The following is an 11,882-nucleotide window of genomic DNA, read 5'->3' as shown; positions in this document are numbered from 1 at the left end:
TCAGAGTTCATTTGTCGGTATACCGGTTAGAAACAACACGGGACCAAGAAATGAATGGTGATGGCAAGAAGTATTACTATATCAAGAATTCTTAATACGCGTGCAATTTTCACGACATTCTTGACATACCAGATAGTAATACTCCAAGGTAGAAGATAACATAAGCTGGATAGTGAGTAACCCAAAGGACAACACAAAACATGAACACGCTTGTGTTGGAGGGAAAGCAACACGGGTGTCGATGATAATACAAATCATCGAGGGAAAGGGATGGTATTTCTCAACATGCATTCAATTGATACCCTCCAAGAGCTCCGAATGCTGATGGTGATCACGACACATTTGTCGAGAAATTTCATGAAGATGTAATCGTTTAACGACGACATCAAGCAAGGGAATGATGAAGCAAGAGGTTGTCGGAAACACAGATAAGACTGCTCGCTTAGAATTGAGATTGCCTTTCAAGACAACCAACATGAGGTGGAAAGCTCGATGCAAGCTTAAAGACAGTTGGTATTGTGTTCCAGGGATGAAGGGTATAGATAGCAAGGTCGAGCTACAACATGACGATGATGATGTAGCTTAACAGCTTGGAATGACATGATCGAGTACAAACTCGTAAACAAGGAAGATTACTAAAAATTGTTGAATCGTAATGCGTACTCGATTCAGTTATCGATGTACTCACGTGTCCAACAACTCAAACACGAGGCAACTGGAATTAAGAAAGATATCATAGTTGATGACGGTTGCCTCAGCAACCTTGATCGAGTCTTACAGAGATGCAAAGATACCAACCTCATCTTGAACTGGGAGAAGTGCCACTTCATGGTTAATGAAGGCATCGTCTTAGGACACAAAATCTCTGAGAAAGGCATTGAAGTTGATAAGGCTAAGGTTGATGCAATTGAGAAAATGCCTTGCCCCACAGATATCATAGGTATACGAAGTTTCCTAGGTCATGCTGGTTTCTATAGAAGGTTCATTAAAGACTTCTCTAAGATTTCTAGGCCTCTTACCAACCTCTTGCAGAAGGATGTTCCTTTTGTTTTTGATGAGGATTGTGAGGAAGCTTTCGAAATATTTAAGAAGGCCTTGATAACCGCACCTATTGTTCAACCACCTGATTGGAACTTGCCCTTTGAAATCATGTGCGATGCTAGTGATTATGCAGTTGGCGCTGTTCTAGGACAAAGATATGACAAGAAGTTGAATGTCATTCACTACGCTAGTAAAACTCTAGACACTGCCCAAAGAAACTATGCCACTACGGAGAAGGAGTTTTTAGCAGTCGTGTTTGCATGTGAAAAGTTCAGATCTTATATAGTTGACTCCAAAGTCACTATTCACTCTGATCATGCTGCTATTAAGTACCTTATAGAGAAGAAGGACGCTAAGCCTAGGCTAATCAGATGGGTTCTCCTGCTACAGGAATTTGATTTGCATGTTGTTGACCAAAAGGGTGCCGATAACCCTGTAGCAGATAACTTGTCTAGGCTAGAGAATGTCCTTGATGACCCACGACCGATTGATGACAGCTTTCCTGATGAGCAATTGAATGTTATCCGCACTTCACATTGTGCACCTTGGTATGCTGATTACGCAAACTATATCGTAGCCAAATACATACCACCCAGTTTCACCTACCAGCAAAAGAAGAAATTCTTCTTTGATTTGAGACACTACTTTTGGGACGATCCTCACCTTTATACGGAAGGAGTAGATGGTGTTATTAGATGTTGTGTGCCTAAACATGAACAGGGACAGATCCTGAAGAAGTGTCATACTGAGGCCTACGGAGGACACCATGCTGGAGACAGAACTGCTCATAAGGTATTGCAATCAGGTTTCCATTAGCCCACTCTCTTCAAGGATGCCCGTAAGTTTGTCTTATCTTGTGACGAATGCCAAAGAATAGGGAGTATCAGTAAGCGTCAGGAAATGCCTATGAACTATTCACTTGTCATTGAACCATTTTATGTCTGGGGCTTTGATTAAGAGTTCCAATGGGTATACTCACATCTTAGTTGCGGTGGATTACGTCACTAAGTGGGCAGAAGCTATCCCCACTAGAAATGTTGATCACCACACCTCTATTAAGATGCTTAAAGAAGTCATTTTCCCAAGATTTGGAGTCCCTAGATATCTGATGACTGATGGCGGTTCACACTTCATTCATGGTGTTTTCCGTAAGATGCTCGCTAAGTATGATGTTAACCATAGAGTTGCATCTCCTTATCATCCTCACTCTAGTGGTCAAGTGGAGTTGAGTAATAGGGAGATCAAATTGATCTTACAAAAGACCGTCAATAGATCTCGAAAGAATTGGTCTAGCAAACTTGACGATGCACTATGGGCTTATAGGACTACTTATAAGAATCCCATGGGCATGTCGCCGTATAAAATGGTTTACGGTAAGGCCTGTCATTTACCTCTTAAGCTGGAACACAAAGCTTATTGGGCAATCAAAGAGCTCAACTTTGATTTCAAACTTGCCGGTGAGAAGTGGTTGTTTGATATCAGCTCATTAGATGAATGGAGGGCCCAGACATATGAGAATGCCAACTTGTTCAAGGAAAAGGTTAAGAGATGGTACGATAAAAGAATACAAAAACGAGAGTTCAATGTAGGTGATTATGTCCTGCTATACAATTCTCGTTTAAGATTCTTCGCAGGCAAGCTTCTCTCTAAATGGGAAGGTCCCTACGTTGTCGAGGAAGTATATCGTTCCGGTGCCATCAAAATCAATAACACGGAAGGTAATTTTCCTAGAGTGGTAAATGGGCAAAGAATCAAGCATTACATCTCTGGTACTCCCATAAATGTTGAGACCAATATCATCAATATCATAACTCCAGAGGAGTACATAAGGGATGTTTATCAGCCTGTTTCAGACCCTGAAAACGAAGAGGTATGTGTTTCGGTAAGTAATTGGATTCTGAAACTTTTCCAATAGGAAATTTTCTCCGTTTTGGAATTTATGGAAAATTAGAAAAATAAAAAGCAGTCCGAAGAGCGCACGAGGCGGCCACAAGCTTGGTTGCCGCGGCCTCCCCCCTGGCCGCGGCAACAGGGCTTGTGGGCACCTCGTGTGCCTCCCGGACTCCGTTTTCTTGTGGAGCACTCCTTCTGGTCCAGAAAAATCATTATATATACGCCCGAGGGTTTTGATCTCCGTATCGCGCAGTTTTCCTCTGTTTTTGTTTCGAGCCTGTTTCTGTTGCAGATCTAGATCGTCATGACTTCCCCAAAAGTTCCTAAGGACAAGATCTTCGAGAAGGTCATCAATCCCTACCTCACGGAAGTATTGCAGCACCCCCAATCTATCAAGATGAGCAAGGGGATGTTGCACATCCGTGATGTTGAGGGGCCTAAGAAGACCGGAAGCATGGAGACGAGGCTCGAAGCAATGGGGCAACAAGTCTTCAAGTGCCAAGGGATGGTGGAGCGTGGACTCAACACCAATCACATGATGATCACGGAGTTCACTAACAATCACAAGATGGATGCCATTGACATTGGGAAGCACCTCTCCAGGCTCTATGACAGGGTTGATCAACTCCAGGGCCAGATTTATGACCTGCAGAACCAAAACTGTGAGTATGAGTATAGATTTAAATCAATACGGTTGGCTGCAGATTTGAGGATTCCCGCGACTCGTTCATCCTGCCATGATGGAGCACCTATGCCTTGGAAGACGGAGGATCAAACTCATGCTGCAATTTCACCTCCATCACCACCAAAGGAAGACAACTGAGCATTGGTATGGGCAACTCCCTTGGCTTAAGCCAAGCTTGGGGGAGTTGCCCTGGTATCGTATCACCTTTATATCTTTTGCTTTTACCTTTGTTTTAGTTCTTTCCTTTTCAGTTTTTATTTCTTCTCTTAGCGGAATAAGTCTTTAGTGTTTTAGTTTGTTCCTTTTGCCTTGTGTCTCCCTCGATGTATTCGAGCCTGCGAGCTATATAATAAAGAGTATCTTAGTCAAGGGCTTTGTTTCATGCCGTGATCAAACGTATGAAAAGAACGATAGCATGAAAGATCATGAGATGATCTTATGGAAAGTGATAGCTTCACATATAACAAGTATCATGATTGAAACTTGTTGAGAGTAGACCAACATAGACCTCTGTCATTGTTGCAATTAATAAGAAGTAATAAGGAAAGAGAGATTCACATATAAATATATCATCTTAGACACTTTCTATAATTGTGAGCACTCACCAAAATATTACATGCTTAGAGGTAGATGTTGGATAAGGAAGACAACATAATGAATTGTGTTTGCTTGGTTCCAAACAATGTTCTATGATTAGAGATCCCTTAGCATGTGACGATTGCTTCCACCTCACATTAGCCAAAACTCCCGCACCAAGTAGAGATACTACTTGTGCATCCATAAACCTTCAAACCAGTTTTTCCTTGAGTGTCCACCATACCTACCTATGGATTGAATAAGATCCCTCAAGTAAGTTGTCATCGGTGCAAGCAATAAAAATTGCTCTCTAATATGTATGATCTATTAGTGTGTGGAAAATAAGCTTTGTATGAATCTGTGATGAGGAAGACATAAAAGCGACAGTCTGCATAATAAAGTTCTTTATCACAGGAGGCAATATAAAGTGACGTTCCTCCGCACTAAGAGGACACGCACCCAAACCTCAAAAGCGCATGACAACCTCTGCTTCCCTCTGCGAAGGGCCTATCTTGTACCTTTACTTTTTGCCCTTGTAAGTGTCATGGTGATCTTCACCAATTCTTTTTAGACTTTTTCTTGGTGAACGTCATATGCTTGGGAAAGATCTATATTCATATATCAACTTGGACCTGAGTATTTATGCTTTATTATAGTTGACTTTACCCTTGAGGTAAATGGTTGGGAGGCTAAATTATAAGCCCCTATCTTTCTCTGTGTCCAACTGAAACTTTGATATCATGAGTACCACGTGAGTTGTAACAATTGTGGAAAACAAAAGAGATGATTGGGTATGTGGATTTGCCTTACAAGCTCTTATGTGACTCTTTCTGATGTTATGATAAATTGCAATTGCTTCAATGACTATAGACTGTTGTTGGCTACTTATCGGTAAGGTTTTTGTTTCATACTTTGCTTTGTGAAGGAATTGCTACTTTCCCATAAGAATCTCTATGATGTATTGCTGTCCTATGTGTGATCATGATGCCCTCATGTCCGTATTATGTTTTATCGACACCTTCATCCCTAAACATGTGGACATGTTTTGGGTCTTGGTTTTCGCTTGAGGACAAGCGAGGTCTAAGCTTGGGGGAGTTGATACGTCCATTTTGCATCATGCTTTCATGTTGATATTTATCGCTTTATGGACTGTTATTATACTTTGTGGAACCATACTTATGTCTTTTCTCTCTTATTTTGCAAGGTTTATTTGAAGAGGGAGAATACCGGCAGCTGGAATTCTGGACTGGAAAAGGAGCAAGTCTGAGTCCTCTATTCTGCACAACTCCAAATGCCCTGAAAATCAACGTGGATTTTTTTGGGAATATGTAAAAAATACTGGGCGAAAGAAGCGTCAGAGGGGAGCAACCAGGGGCCCACAAGCCTGGTTGCCGCGGCCTACCCCCTGGCCGCGGCAACAGGGCTTGTGGGCACCCTGGTGGCCCACTGGCCCCCCTCTTTTGCTATATGAAGGGTTTCGTCCGGAAAAAAATCAAGGTGGAGCTTTTTCGTGGATTCGCCGCCGCCACGAGGCGGAACTTGAGCAGATCCAATCTAGAGCTCTGGTAGGACGATCCTGCCGGGGAAACTTCCTTCCCGGAGGGGGAAATCGTCGCCATCGTCATCACCAACACTCCTCTCGTCGGAGGGGAGTCATTTCCATCAACATCTTCATCAGCACCATCTCCTCTCCAAACCCTAGTTCATCTCTTGTAACCAATCTCCGTCTTGCGACTGCGATTAGTACTTGTAAGGTTGCTAGTAGTGTTGATTACTCTTTGTACTTGATGCTAGTTGGATTACTTGGTGGAAGAGTTTATGTTCAGATCCTTGATGCTACTCATTACACCTCTGATCATGATTATGATTATGCTTTGTGAGCAGTTACTTTTGTTCCTGAGGACATGGGATAAGTCATGCTGATAATAGTCATGTGAATTTGGTATTCGTTCGGTATTTTGATATGATGTATGTTGTCTTTTCCTCTAGTGGTGTTATGTGAACATCGACTACATAACACTTCACCATATTTGCGCCTAGAGGAAGGCACTGGGGAGTAGTAAGTAGATGATGGGTTGCTAGAGTGACAGAAGCTTAAACCCCAGTCTATGCGTTGCTTCGTAAGGGGCTGATTTGGATCCACTAGTTTAATGCTATGGTTAGACGTTGTCTTAATTCTTCTTTCGTAGTTGCATATGCTTGCGAGAGGGGTTAATCATAAGTGGGATGCTTGTCCAAGTAAGGGCAGTACCCAAGCGCCAGTCCACCCACATATCAAACTATCAAAGTAACGAACGCGAATCATATGAACATGATGAAACTAGCATGACAGAAATTCCCGTGTGTCCTCGGAAGCATTTTTCCTCTTATAAGACTTTGTTCAGGCTTGTCCCTTGCTACAAAAGGGATTGGGCCACTTTGCTGCACCGTTGCTACTACTTGTTACTTGTTACTTTTCACTTGCTACGTTTCACCTCAATACACCATCACTTGTTACCGCTACTTTCAATGCTTGCAGTTATTACCTTGCTGAAAACCGTTTATCAGAGCCTTCTTCTCCTCGTTGGGTTCGACACTCTTACTTATCGAAAGGACTACGATTGATCCCCTATACTTGTGGGTCATCAGAGAGCACACAAGAGTCCACGTATCCACCAGATCAGTACACCACCATGGATCCTCTCTCATCATCCTACGAGAAGGCCATCCATGGCACTCACACTTATATGGACCATTTTGAAGTATCTGTTAAATTTGTCTTTGAACCATGCAAGTACCCAAGTAGTCCATATCCAAGGACGTGATTATTCGAATAGATAATTACCCTGCAGGGGTTAACTTCGTCACACATGCTCCTGCCACTTATCACCATGTGCACATCATGCATCTCGGTACCCTTCAAGCGGAAGCCCAGCGAGGGAGTCGGCCACAGACGTTAACTTACAACGACTCACATCCAGGGCAGTCGCCTAAACCATAATGGAAGTCCGGCTGAGGTTTCCAACATGGCCTGAAACCATGTGAGCAGGGCCCCAAGCTGGCCCCGATTGGGCCATTCATCCACTTTGTAGGCCCGACCACAACCAATGAACATTTCGAACTACTTCGACTCCTAGACTGAGAACAGAGTAGTGAATAGGCCGAGAGAGCTCGAATTACCGGAGCCCAATGTGCGGTAGTAGCTAGTCTTGGAACACCAACACAAGATCTCAGGTCTAAGTGTGGCGTCAATGAGACAACCCACCAGGTACTCCTACATGGCCTCTCATGGCTACCTTTATCAAAACAGGTTCACACACTTAACTCTCATTAGCGTGACATGTTCATTCCAACTCGTCATCCAGATGGCCAGACCAACTCAACTCCAAGCATAGCAAGCATAACAGGGTAATGGCACAACATGGCTCAAGCATCTGCCAGGTATGCTAGGTTGCTTGGTTTAGCTATTTACTGTGACAATAAGAGGTCATGCAAAGGAATGGGTTCATCGACCATAACACAAGTAATAGTTGAATCATCTTGTCCTAATGCATTGAAATGAGAGCAAGAGCGAGAGAGTGAGATTGTATCAGAATTCTCAAGTGGGGGGGGGGTTGCTTGCCTGTTGATCAGAAGTAGTGAGATGTTCTTCGATGTCGTTGATAACTATATCTCGCAAATCTATCGATAAGATTAAACAAGGAACATTTTAAACACGACAAATGCTTCACAATGATGCATGAGCATGGCGTGTTGACTTGTTGCTGGTTTTGTCTAATGCAAGTGACCACAAATTAAATGGAAGTTATTTGATCCATATAGATCAATTCTAACTCCATTTATAATCATTTAAATGCCTTTAATGAATTTGACCTAAATCGTATTTATAAGTTATTCAAACATGCATGAAAATGGTTCCATCAGATTCCTTGATTTTTTGTGACAATGTTGCATATATAATTTGTTTCATTTGGAGCTATAGATTAATTTCTATGAATTTTTGAAGTTTATACGATTTTATGGAATTTCCTAAACTGAATTATTCCAGTAATTAACTTATTGTGCGAGCATCGTGCGAGACTGGCGTCAGCGGTCAAACCCGCCCGGTCTAGGTCAAACCTGACCAGTGGGGGCCACTGGTTCGTGACCCAGGGTTTAACCCCCGCTGACCGGGGTTTGATCCGCTTCTGGGGCCCACTGGTTAGTGACTGCGGGTCTCAATTAGGCAGGGATTAGGATCTAATGGTCATGCCACGTCGGCACCGGCCGGACTTTGGCCGGCGACGACCAATCCCGTGGCGGAAGTTCGTCGGAGTTGCTCGACTTAGCGCTACAGAGCATGGTTTGATGCGCCGAGGGCATTGGAAGGCAGCCCGTGCTTGACCTCGTCGAGTGGGGATGGTCAGGGGGTTCGGGGTGGCTTGATCTCACCGGAGGCGAGCTCGTGGCGGCGGTGTAGTCCTGGGTCCGGCGGGAGGAGCTAGCCAGAGGGCGCGTGGAGGAGAGGCGAGAGAGGGAAACGATGATGCAGCTCATCGCGGTGCGAATGGAGGCGACGGCATGGTCGGAGGAGCTCCCTGGCCGGCGAATCGACGACGGCGAGCTTCGGTTGCCGGCTGTAGAATTGGTGACGACGACGATGTTGTACGACCTATGGCTTCGATTCCCTCGGTGTGGAGGACGAGGGCGACACGACTGTTCTTCTGGTCAGCTTGGGGCGGCATGCGGTGGCCGGTGGACGTGACTACGACGGCGGACGCTCTCGGAGGTGCTCAGTTGCGCGCGACACAGGGAGAGCAGAGAGCGAGGGGGGAAGGAATGGAGGGTCAGCGGGATCGTGACCGTAATGAGGAAGCTATCTCCGTCGCCACGTTGTCGTGGGTAAGGCCAAGCACACTGGTGTGTGGCTACGCACCTCGAGCACCGTCCCCTGCTTGTCCTCTCCCTTCTCACAAGAGGTAGAAGACAGAGATGCCCCTAGTGGGGTGAGCTGGGCCACCTGAGCGCGAGGTAGTTTCTGCTCTCTTTTTTATTTTGTTTTCTTTTCCATTTCTAACATTTGTTCTCGCTTTAAAAAAATATAACACCATTCTTAAAAATCCTGTAAAGTATATATGTGGTCTAATTGAAATTAATCACTGCCACACATTTAGTTTCATAATATTTGGATCAATATTTATATATAGAAAATATAATTTAATGCAAATAATTGTTTGATCAATCAAAAGACCAGTATAAAATGTTTGATTCCATAATTATTGGTTTGAATTTTAACTCATTCCAATATATTATTAGAAAACCAGGGACATTTTCTTGGATCAATTTGAGGCAATTTTTGTATTGCTTATTTGATAGAAATTTTGAATGATGAGGCTTGATCACTCCTCATTTCATATTTAAAATAAAATAAAAATGCAGGCATAAATGCTTTAGCAATCATATTTAAACTAGGGCTGTGACAAGTAGTTTGTGTACTAAAATTCACTATAGTGATCATCCACGTTAATATTTCAATATTGATTTCAGTACTCAAAAATAACACCAGGATCACCCTAGTTAGTTCTATATCACTATTTGTTGTATTAAAATTCAGTATTGTGATTATCCATATTAATACTTCAGCACGAATTACGATACTGAAAAACAACACCACAATCACTCGACTCAGTTTTATATCACTCGTTTCGGTACTAAAATTAGTATTATTATGCACGTTAATATTTTAATACTGATTTCAGTACTAAAAACCGCACCATGATCGCCCAAATGAGTTAACTATGAGTACTTCCAGTTCTAAAATTCAGTATAGTAATTATCCACGTTATTATTTGAATACTGATTTTAGTACTTCAAAACAGCACCACGATCACCTACTTGGTTTTATATTACTTGTTTTTGTACAAAAAAATCAGTATTAGGATTTTCCAAGCTAATATTTCAACACTGATTTCAGTAGTGACAAACAACACCACGATCATCCGACACTGTGTTATGTCAGTAGTTTCTGTACTAAAATTCAGTATTGCAACTATCCACGCTAATATTTCAATACTGAAAACCAACCCAACGATCACCGATCCTGGTTGTATACTTCAGTACTAATTTGAGAACGACGATTATCTGACTCAATTCGATATCACAGTTCTATATTACAGTACTAATTTCATTATGACGGTCACGTGACTGTGTTCTATATCACTACGCTGGGTACTAAAATTCGTTAATATTTCAATATTGATTTCATTACTCAAAAACACCATGATCACCTCACTCACTTCTATATCAGTAGTTTCGGTACTACAAATAAGTATAGTAACCATCCATGTTAATATTTCAATATTGATTTTGGTACTCAAAAACAACATCACGATCACCCGACTAAGTTCCATATCACTACATTTTTACTAAAATTCAGTATTGCGATTATCCACGTTAATATTTCAATACATACTTTAGTACTAAAAAATAGCACCACGATCACCCGTCTGAGGTCTATATCACTAGTTTCGAAAGTAAAATTCAATATTGCAGTTATCCACATTAATATTTCAATATTTATTTCAGTATAGAAAAGATCCCCACGATCACCCGACTGAGTTATATACTTTAGTACTCATTTCAGTCTGACGATCACCTTACTCAGTTCTATATATTTAATCTTGCTACTAAAATTCATTGTTGCGATTATCCACGTTAATATTTCAATAATAATTTCAGTACTTCAAAATAGCACCATGATGACCCGACTCAGTTCTATACCACTAGTTTCCGTATTAAAATTTGGTATTGCAATTATCCACCTTAATATCTCAATACAGATTTCAGTATTTAAAAATAGCTCCACGATTACCTCACTCAGTTCTATACTTTAGTACTGATTTTAGTATTGAAAAACAGCTCCACGATTACCTCACTCAGCTCTATACTTTAGTACCAATTTCTGTACGACGATCACCTGATTTAGTTCTATATCACTTATTTCGGTATTCAAATCCATTAATTCGGTACAAAAATTTGGTATCGCGATTGTTCACATTAATATTTCAATATTGATTTCAGTACTGAAAAATAGCCCCACAATCACCGGACTTAGTTCTGTACTTCAGTATTGACTTGAGCATGAAAATCACCTAACTTAGTTCTATATAAGTAATTTCAGTACTGAAATCTAGTATCGTGAGTATCCACGTTAATATTTAAATACTGATTTCAGTACTGAAAAACAACACCACGATCACCCAACTCTGTGCTATATCAATTGTTTCGGAATTTAAATTCAGTATAGTGACTATCCACGGAGTGCGGACGTTTGGAGCTCGGCCTCCATGGAGGCCGAAATTTTTGAATAATTCAAAATTCAAACTTTTCGATTTCAAAAAAATCTGAAAAAAATATGGAAGTAAAGAAGAATGTTATGCGTATGTGTGCAAAAATTTAGGATGAAATACCTTAAAATACGATCTGCACAAAAAAGACAAATTCATGACCTGAAATGATGAATAGTGTCATGTGTAAAAAACCTCAGATTTGTCTTTTTTGCACACCCCTCATTTCAATGTATTTTTTTCTGAAAATTTACACACATGTGTGTTACGCCTTCACTTATCCCTGTATTTTTTTTCAGAATTTTTTGAAATATAAAAATATGAATTTTCATGAAATTTGAGTTTCAAATTTAAAGGGCTCCATGAAGCTCGGGAGCCAAAAG

Source organism: Hordeum vulgare, chromosome 4H, assembly GCF_904849725.1.
Source record: "Hordeum vulgare subsp. vulgare chromosome 4H, MorexV3_pseudomolecules_assembly, whole genome shotgun sequence".
Taxonomy (NCBI): Eukaryota; Viridiplantae; Streptophyta; class Magnoliopsida; order Poales; family Poaceae; genus Hordeum; species Hordeum vulgare.
The sequence above is the reverse complement of the archived record's forward strand: the minus strand, read 5'-3'. Positions refer to the sequence as shown.